This window comes from Nanorana parkeri, unplaced genomic scaffold (assembly GCF_000935625.1).
Source record: "Nanorana parkeri isolate BGI_ZX_2015 unplaced genomic scaffold, ASM93562v1 scaffold228, whole genome shotgun sequence".
Taxonomy (NCBI): domain Eukaryota; kingdom Metazoa; phylum Chordata; class Amphibia; order Anura; family Dicroglossidae; genus Nanorana; species Nanorana parkeri.
In genome coordinates, this window is record NW_017306496.1 from 915,852 (window position 1) to 924,896 (window position 9,045).

At 44.6% G+C, this 9,045-nt stretch overlaps 1 protein-coding gene across 1 annotated transcript in view; it reads left to right on the forward strand.

Moving 5' to 3' along the window:
• The first annotated feature begins 6,943 nt into the window (after positions 1–6,943).
• PRR13 (proline rich 13) overlaps positions 6,944–9,045 on the forward strand; it is a 17,916-nt gene continuing 15,814 nt past the window's right edge. The window contains exon 1 of the mRNA XM_018556226.1: positions 6,944–6,963. The gene's annotated coding sequence lies outside the window, so the exon portion shown is untranslated. The remainder of the gene's footprint in view (positions 6,964–9,045) is intronic.

Below are 9,045 nucleotides of genomic sequence, written 5' to 3' on the forward strand. Positions count from 1 at the left end.
AATGAGCCAATGTCTGTACCTCACCATGTATAGGCCACCCTTTGATCCACAGGGATAAAATTACTCAATCCAAATTCTTCCACAACTTTCCTTTAAAGGAAGGTAAACAGAATAGTCAATTTTCAGTTTGGTTCCATTTCCAGACTGGTCTAGCTCAAGACTTTTGGCCTTAGAAGGGTGCTCCCTGGATAAAGTGCCTTAGCTACATTGACAGAACCAAATCGAGGAAAAGCAAATGGCGTTCCACCCCAAGGGGAACACCGTGTCCCGGAGAAATCACATTTTTTCTACTGGGCCCTATCTATTCCACAAGGCCCATGTAAACTTAACCCTACTATCACTTCTATCATTTTCTATACCTTATCCATTCCCCACCCACCAAAGGAGCAGTAACAAAGCCATGCATGCTGTCCACCCTTATCTGCTGCCAGACTGGCCAATAGTGCTGTTTACATTTTAGCTTGCTCAGCAAGTTGAAACGTACACAGGGCTATGCACACTGAGGTCAGTGAGGGCTTTGTTTTAAGTTCGTATACTGCTGGTTGACAATAAGTAGAGATCTGAATGTTCATTTCCTGGCTAAAGTAACACTTAAAGCAGAGGTATACTCTTTAGGGCAGATATTTAGATGTGAGGGTTTCCCTTACACTTCCTGTCTAGCACCCCCTGGAGTTGGAACAGAATATCCAAGATAAGGAGTGGCACGGGTGCCCACAGCAGGTCTGGATGCATCGAGGAGTCAGCAGGCCATATGGAAACTGGAGGGTGCCAGAAGCCAGGATCAGCATCAGCTAGGCAGCCAAGGGACATCAGGAAAACAGCAAGGTGAGAGGACATACCTGGGTCAGACACAGCCAGGCGGCAGAGGTAAAAAAAAATGATAGGCAGAGAACGATGTCAGGGCACAAGCCAGGGTTAGGCACAACCTAGCAGCAGAGCGCGATGCTACGGTACAAGCCAGGGTCAGCAGCTGAGAATCAGTATACAGTGAAGTCAGGCAAGCCGGGTCAAAGCACAGTTAGGCCATACAAAAGACAGGTCACAGGTAGCAGCAGCTGACGACCATTCAGCTTTCCTCAATGATGCTTACATTTAAATAGGCATCTTGGTGCTAGAGGCACTAAGGCAGTGTGTATGTGCACACATTAGCAAGCACAATCCTATGCACAGACATATGAGCCAATGTAATTCTATGCCGTCAGGCATGGCTGATTGCTTGACTACCCTGCCTCCCATGTGCACGCATGGATCAACAGGCATGGCCCCGTGCTTGATTTTTCTGACACGGATGCATCTAAAGGCAATACACAAGCATAGATGTTTTTAGTCAAACATATCCCCCATGTGCACATTTTAATCTACAAGAAATATCTACCTTGTTTGGCTTATCTATTCGCTTATTCAAACGTCTCATAAACTTATGTAATTTTTCAACCTCTCACTGCTCTAAGACCTAAACTGTCTGCTACTAAAACCAATGGAATACTATGACAAAGCCCAGGTGACCCTCTGCCACAACTGTGTTTTTCAGGACCAGTATCCAGAGGGAACGTGAAGCAGTTGCTGGTTAAAGTACACCTGTTATGCCTGGTAGATTTTAAAGCATAGGTTCACTTTAAAACAAAGTGCACGTATCCTTTTGGTCCCTTTTTAAGCTGCCTTAACCAATCCCACCCTCCCCCTGCACAGATGCATATTTACTGAGTTCCAACAGGACTGGCCTGCATTGTCTATTTACATTCTGCCGTAAAATGTCTCCTTTTCCTTGCGGCTCCTGCGCAGTACGTTTTAAAGTGTACTCATCCTTTAATGCCTGCAATATCTCCAGCACTCCATTATCCTGCCAAATCCTGCAGCACTTTCATTTGCACATTTTGACTCTCTAGATCTGTCCTGTCACCTCCATCACCGTCCTTTTAAGCCCATCCTTATGGTGGGTGGCCATAATGGCCAATAGGAAAGTGCTGCAGGCAACATGGGGCTTTCAATGCTACCAGGAAGTGTTAGGCTTCAAGATACAAATACTGGAGATGGCTTTTTGAAAAGCTGATTGTGTGGAAAGCAGAGGAAAGTGTCATGTGTTCCCCCGTACCTTGGATCAGGGTGGTGGGGAAACATGTCTTCTATCATGCAGCCCAGTTACTTTGCCACACAGGTGTTGCTTTAAGAATTTTGATAAATGTCTGTGATGTGCTTTTTGTCTAGTAAGTAACACTGCTTATGATCTTTTGTGTAGCTCTACGATACATTGTGGGAAGTCCTGGAGGATTGTTGGGACCCGGACCCGGAGGCCCGTCTAACCGCCCAGTGTGCTGAACAGAGACTGCATAACCTTATTCAAGCTGCAACTGTCTTTCACACTGCTGAGCCCTCATATTTTGTTTCTTCAGTTTAAGGAAAAAAAGGTGTTCTTGCATATTTGTGTCCCTTAAAGGAGAAGTCCAGGAAAATGTTTATTAATTCATACAATGGGGCCACCCCCCGCATTGCAAGGGTTAAGTACTTGTTTGTGTCTATGATACTCACCAGACCATCCCAGGCAGCTTGTTCTTAGACCGGTGTCTCGAGCGTCTCTTCCCCTCTGCTGCAGTGGTCCAAGGATCCTGGTATCGCCACACTCTTTACACTGTGCATAGACTGTGTGTATATGTGAGGACACACTTCAGTGATCACAGAATCAGGGAGCCAGCTCGGAAGGTCTGGTGAGTATAACTTTTGATTTAGCGCCTAGACAAAAATGAGCACTTAACCCTTGCAGTGCAGGGGTAGCCCCATTGCAGGCGTTAATAACATGTTTAACTGGAGTTCTTCTTTAATCTCAGGTCTATCTGTTATAGCAATTATGCATGAAATAAGGAGATCGCCACAGGAACAATTTGTGGTGTAATATGGTGCACAAACAAAAAAAGTTACATGTATCAGGTAAAAACTAAACTTGATGGGATTTTGTTTTTGATTTAGTTTTGGATAAAGTAAAGGTTAGAACCCTTGCCAGCTTCAATTGCTATGTACCCTGATTTTCTGTCCCGGTGACCAGCCAGAAAAAAAGGAAAGGTTTCCAGTGAGAACACAGTAATTAAAGCTGATAGAAGTTCAACACCTTCCACACTGTGCTAAAAAAGTAATTTTTCGTTTGCATCTGTCACTAATGCGATTGCGTCCATAGTAAGTAAGAGAACACATTCCAAGAGCAAGCACAAACAGCAATAGCATCCTAACAGAGGTTCCAGACCTTCCCCAATCTATCCAAAACTAAAATAAACAGGGTTATTCACTGAAGGGTGAAGAGTTTGGAGAAGGCAGGAGAAGTGAACAATCTAGGACAACATAGCTGAACTGGAAACATTCTACAATTCAGCTCACTTCCCAGTTCAGCTATGTTGTCCTAGATTGTTCACTTCTCCTGCCTTCTCCAAATTCGTCACCCTTTTGTGAATAGACCTGTTTAAGTTTTGGCAGGGGTCCTGCTTAAAGCATTATAGACACTAGCACAGGTAAAAAGAGAAACGTTATTTATCTATTGAAGTGGTAAACCTTACTCAGGGTTATCTATTATTGTTCACGTTTTTATGTATTTACGTATTTACCTTTTACATAAAATGAGCCACTTTCATACACTTTACTGTGATCTATCATTTCGTCCTTCTCCTCCTTTAACATTTTGCTGGTTTGACAACTGCAGATCTACTGAAAGTTAAGTGACACTAAACTCAGGAGTTAAACTTTCAAAATGCATTCAAGTACTAGAGGTGCACCAAAATGCAAAAAATGTCAGGCCGACATTTTTTAAAGTATTTTATTCTTATTTTCTTTTCAAAACATTTTATTTGATTTATTTCCTAATAAATATTTTTAGTTTTTAATTTTAAAAACCTGTGTGTGCTGCTTGTCCTCTTTTAACTGTCCTTTCTCTACTGCTCCCTCTGTACAGCCTGTCCCCACCATCAACTGCTCCGTCTGTACAGCCTGTCCCCACCATCAACTGCTCCCTCTGTACCGCCTGTCCCCACCATCAACTGCTCCCTCTGTACTGCCTGTCCCCACCATCAACTGCTCCCTCTGTACTGCCTGTCCCCACCATCAACTGCTCCCTCTGTACTGCCTGTCACTACCATCAAATAAAATGTATTGAAAAATTAAAAAATATAAAAAATAAATAAAAAAAAGGGCCTGTCCACCTGGCAGCAAAAGGGTTACATTGGGAGTCAGCGTAAATACCCCTGTTACATCGGAGGTCAGCGTAAATACCCCTGTTACATTTGAGGTCAGCGTAAATACCCCTGTTACATTGGAGGTCAGCGTAAATACTCCTGTTACATCTGAGGTCAGCGTAAATACCCCTGTTACATCGGAGGACAGTGTAAATACCCCTGTTACATCTGAGATCAGTGTTAATACCCCTGTTACATTGGAGGAGAGTGTAAATACCCCTGTTACATCTGAGGTCAGCATAAATACCCCTGTTACATCTGAGGTCAGCATAAATACCCCTGTTACATTGGAGGTCAGTGTAAATAGCCGTTACATCATAGATCAGTGTAAATACCCAACTGCTCCCTCTGTACTACCTGTCCCGACCATCAACTGCTCCCTCTGTACTGCCTGTCCCCACCATCAACTGCTCCCTCTGTACTGCCTGTCCCCACCATCAACTGCTCCCTCTGTACTGCCTGTCACTACCATCAAATAAAAAGTATTGAAAATTTAAAAAATAAATAAAAAGAAGGGCCTGTCCACCTGGCAGCAAAAGGGTTACATTGGGAGTCAGCGTAAATACCCCTGTTACATCTGAGGTCAGCTTAAATACCCCCGTTACATCTGAGGTCAGCTTAAATACCCATGTTACATCTGAGATCAGTGTTAATACCCCTGTTACATTGGAGGACAGTGTAGATACCCCTGTTACATTGGAGGACAGTGTAAATACCCCTGTTACATCTGGGATCAGTGTTAATATCCCTGTTACATTGGAGGTCAGTGTATCGTGGTGTATCTGGACTTTGGTAAAGCGTTCGATTCAGTACCCTACAAATGTCTAATTAACAAACTAAGGTTGATAGGTTTGGAGGAAATTGTTTGCACATGGGTGTAAAACTGGCTACAAGAACGGACCCAGAGGGTAGTAATGATTGGCTCATTCTCTAATTGGGCAAAAGTCAGGAGTGGGGTGCCCCAGGGGTCGGTCCTGGGACAAATCCTTTTTATCCTATTCATCAATGACACAGAGATTGGCATAATTAGTTTGATCTCCATTTTTGTTGATGATACAAAACTGTGTAGGGCCGTAAATTCCAAACAGGAGATATGTGCACTTCAGCAAGACCTGGATCAAACGGAAGCATGTGCCACACATTGGTATATGCCATTTAATGTTGTAAGTTATGCATATGGGTGCATGACCCATGAAGATTGCCTCACACAATTGTATTATTCTCCTTACAAAGGAGGCGATTACGAGGGGACCTTATTGCAGTCTTCAAAACATCACTGGGGAGCACAATATGCACTGAAAACAGCATTGAGAACTCGTGGACACAACAAGAGGATAGAAGAGAGGGGGTTCAATCTTAGAACGCACAAGGGTTGTTTTTTTACTGTGCGAGTAGTAAAAATGTGGAATCTCCTTCTACAGGTAGTGCGATCCGCTGATCAAGTAGAATAGGTCAAGAGACTGCTGGATGAGTTTCTTCAGTCACTGAATATACAACGATATGTGAAGTGTTAAAAACACACACGAACTTGGTCTTTATTTAACCTCACCTGCTATGTTACTAAATACCCCCGTTACATTGGAGGTCAGTGTAAATACCCCCGTTACATCGGAGGTCAGTGTAAATACCCCCGTTACATTGGAGGTCAGTGTAAATACCCCCGTTACATTAAAGGTCAGTGTAAATACCCCCGTTACATTGGAGGTCAGTGTAAATACCCCCGTTACATTAAAGGTCAGTGTAAATACCCCTGTTACATCTGAGGTCAGCTTAAATACCCCCGTTACATCTGAGATCAGTGTTAATACCCCTGTTACATTGGAGGACAGTGTAAATACCCCTGTTACATTGGAGGTCAGTGTAAATACCCCTGTTACATCTGAGGTCAGCTTAAATACCCCTGTTACATTGGAGGTCAGTGTAAATACCCCCGTTACATTAAAGGTCAGTGTAAATACCCGTTACATCGGGAGGTCAGCGTAAATACCCGTTACATCGGAGGTCAGCGTAAATACCCGCTACATCGGAGGTCAGCGTAAAAACCCGTTACATCTGAGGTCAGCGTAAATACCCCCATCACATTGGAGGTCAGTGTAAATACCCCTGTTACATCGTAGGTCAGCATAAATACCCGTTACATTGTAGGTCAGCGTAAATACCCCACATTACATTGGAGGTCCATGTAAATACCCCACATTACATTGGAGGTCCATGTAAATACCCCACATTACATTGGAGGTCCATGTAAATACCCCTGTTAGAACGAAAGTCAGTGTAAATACCCCCATTACATTGGATTGGAGGTCAGTGTAAATACCCGTTACATCGGAGGTCAGTGTAAATCAGTCATCAGCATAAAGTGTATGATGAGTTTTACTTTGATGTTTGTTTCATTACCCCTAACATCATGATTGGAGTGACATTTTCAGCGCAGTGTGGTGCAGCAGAATGACACCCCACTCAAACGTGGTTGGGGTTTTCTTAACCTAGAGAAGACGGGACGGGATCATCACGTGAGGCACACGAGTCCGAGCAGTACACAGCCTGGCATTGAAACGGTTAACACGTCTGCAGTGCTGCTCGGGTGTGTCTCAGACCTGGCTCGCCTGGTGGGCGGAACTAAAAGGCAGCACTAGCAGACGAAGGAGAAAAACCGGCCAATCGCAATCAAGTGGGTGGAGCAAAGAGCAAAAATAATGCAAAGTCTCCCGGAAGAAGAGAGAATCCTCTGGGAGAAGAGTGCGAGTGACAGGTGCGTACAATGCGCTGGCTGATCACTGTGTGCGCTCGGCTCTGTCTGTGTCCATATCTCTGGAACATGACAGCAACATACCCACCTTTCACACCATAGATGATGACTTTCTGACTGCCTCTGATTCTCATGTTGTGTCGATACATTTCAGTCACCCTAAGTGCGTTCTATAGGAGTGGCCCATGGACATTGCTGTCCCTATGGGATGTACAATCAGCAGGTCTCCATAACTGGCAATCTGGGCTTTTCAATACTTACACATAGTATGTATAGGCCAGAGCTGGTCATATATTGCTGCTTGGACCTTTAAGATATTGTTTCTGATCTTTACCTGAGTCGGCAAAGTTGATTTTATGATGCTGGTAGTCATGGATTTGCTGTGTGCCCCATGCTCTGCTGATTGCCGCACCCTGGAGCTGTGTACACATACACTCGCCCTTCATTTCTACCCACCCGTTGGCTTTTAACCACTTCAGGACCGGCATGTTACACCCCTTCCTGTCCAGGCCATTTTTTCAGTTTTTTAACGCTGTGATACTCTGACAATTACTTGGCCATGCCACACCGTGCCCAAATTATTTTATATCAGAGTGTTCGTTTGGCGGTATTTAATAACCGCTGGTTTTTTATTTTTCACTATATATAGGAGAAAAAACAAAAATTTTTTGGGGAAAAAAACCCTGCTTCTCTTACTTTCTATTAAAATAAAAATGTCAGGACAGTACGAACACCTCCATTATGACCTCTTTTAGGAAAGTGGTTATCCCAAGGTGATCTCATTTTTTTGCCATGAATGAAGAATCATTCTGGTATTGAGGGCGTTAAAGCAGAACTCTGGGGGGGATCTTAACCTATGAAGTGGGGCTACCCCCCACTGCAAGGGTTAAAGGAGAACTATGGGGTTAAGGCTTTTCCCCATAGTTCTCCTTAGGGTAACGGGAAGACACAAACTAGCGTCCTCCCGTCACCCTAGGCTCAGTATACCGCAAGCTGCAGCTCACGGTATACTGAGACGCCGCAGCTGAAGCGGATCCCGACAATTGTGCCGGGATCCGCCCAGCTGCGTGAGTGACAGCTGGCTCTGCCTATCTAAAGGTAGAGCCTGCTGTACCCGCCCCCTCCCCCGTCCGTTCCGCCAGTCAGCGCTGGAGGTTTGGAGTGGGGAGGGGGGAATCCAGCCACTCCCCTGTCACGGCAGAGAGCCGTGACAGGATCGAGAGGTGAGTGAACGCCGGTATGTGTTCGCTCACTTCTTAATCTACTGAGTCGACCTGTGACAGTCTCATTGTCACAGGTCGACTGTGATAGTACTTCCCCACCCAGCCTGTCTCCAGTGATGGTATGTCCCTCGGCCAATACACTCTATATAGAACGCGATAATTTATGGGACCTTAGACCGTTGCAATGGAGGAGTAGAGAGGCTGGAAGAACCAGTCTAAAGCTGGCCATACACCTATAGATTATCTGCAGATTTTCTTTGGTCAGATAGACTGTGAAACACTGCACTGTGAGCTCTCTGATTGGTCTTCTTTTGACCAGATCTGCTAAGATCGACTCTGTACACAGGGTCAGTGTACTGAGCTGTCCAGGGATGGTTTGGTTCACCGGCATTAGCAGGCACACTGACCGCCTGATGTATATTTCTGCTTGGATGTGTCAGCCCCTCCTGGCTGTATGAATGAGGGGGGAAACACTCCCACTGTACTATGCAAGCCGAGCGTGAGAGCGCAAATTGAGTGAATCTTGCCAGCCGGGGCACAGGCATCAATAAAAACCAGACATTAGTATGATTCCCCACTCTATCCAAAACTTTCAAATAGAAAAGTTTGGCTTTAAAGTGTATATTAAGCAAAAACTTTCTTTTTTATATTTGGGTAGAATAGGTAAGAGTTGGAACACCCTGTTTGTTTTTATGGCGGCCTCTGTCCCCGTTGGGGAGATCCCCCCACCCTCTCTTTGTCCTAGATGCATCAGGATCAAAAGTGATGGGAAATCCAATAGTTTGAGTTGTTTGGAACAGGCATACAGTAGAAGTCTTATTAGGGGATATTTATTATGGTGACAACTGTCTAAAGAGAGAAT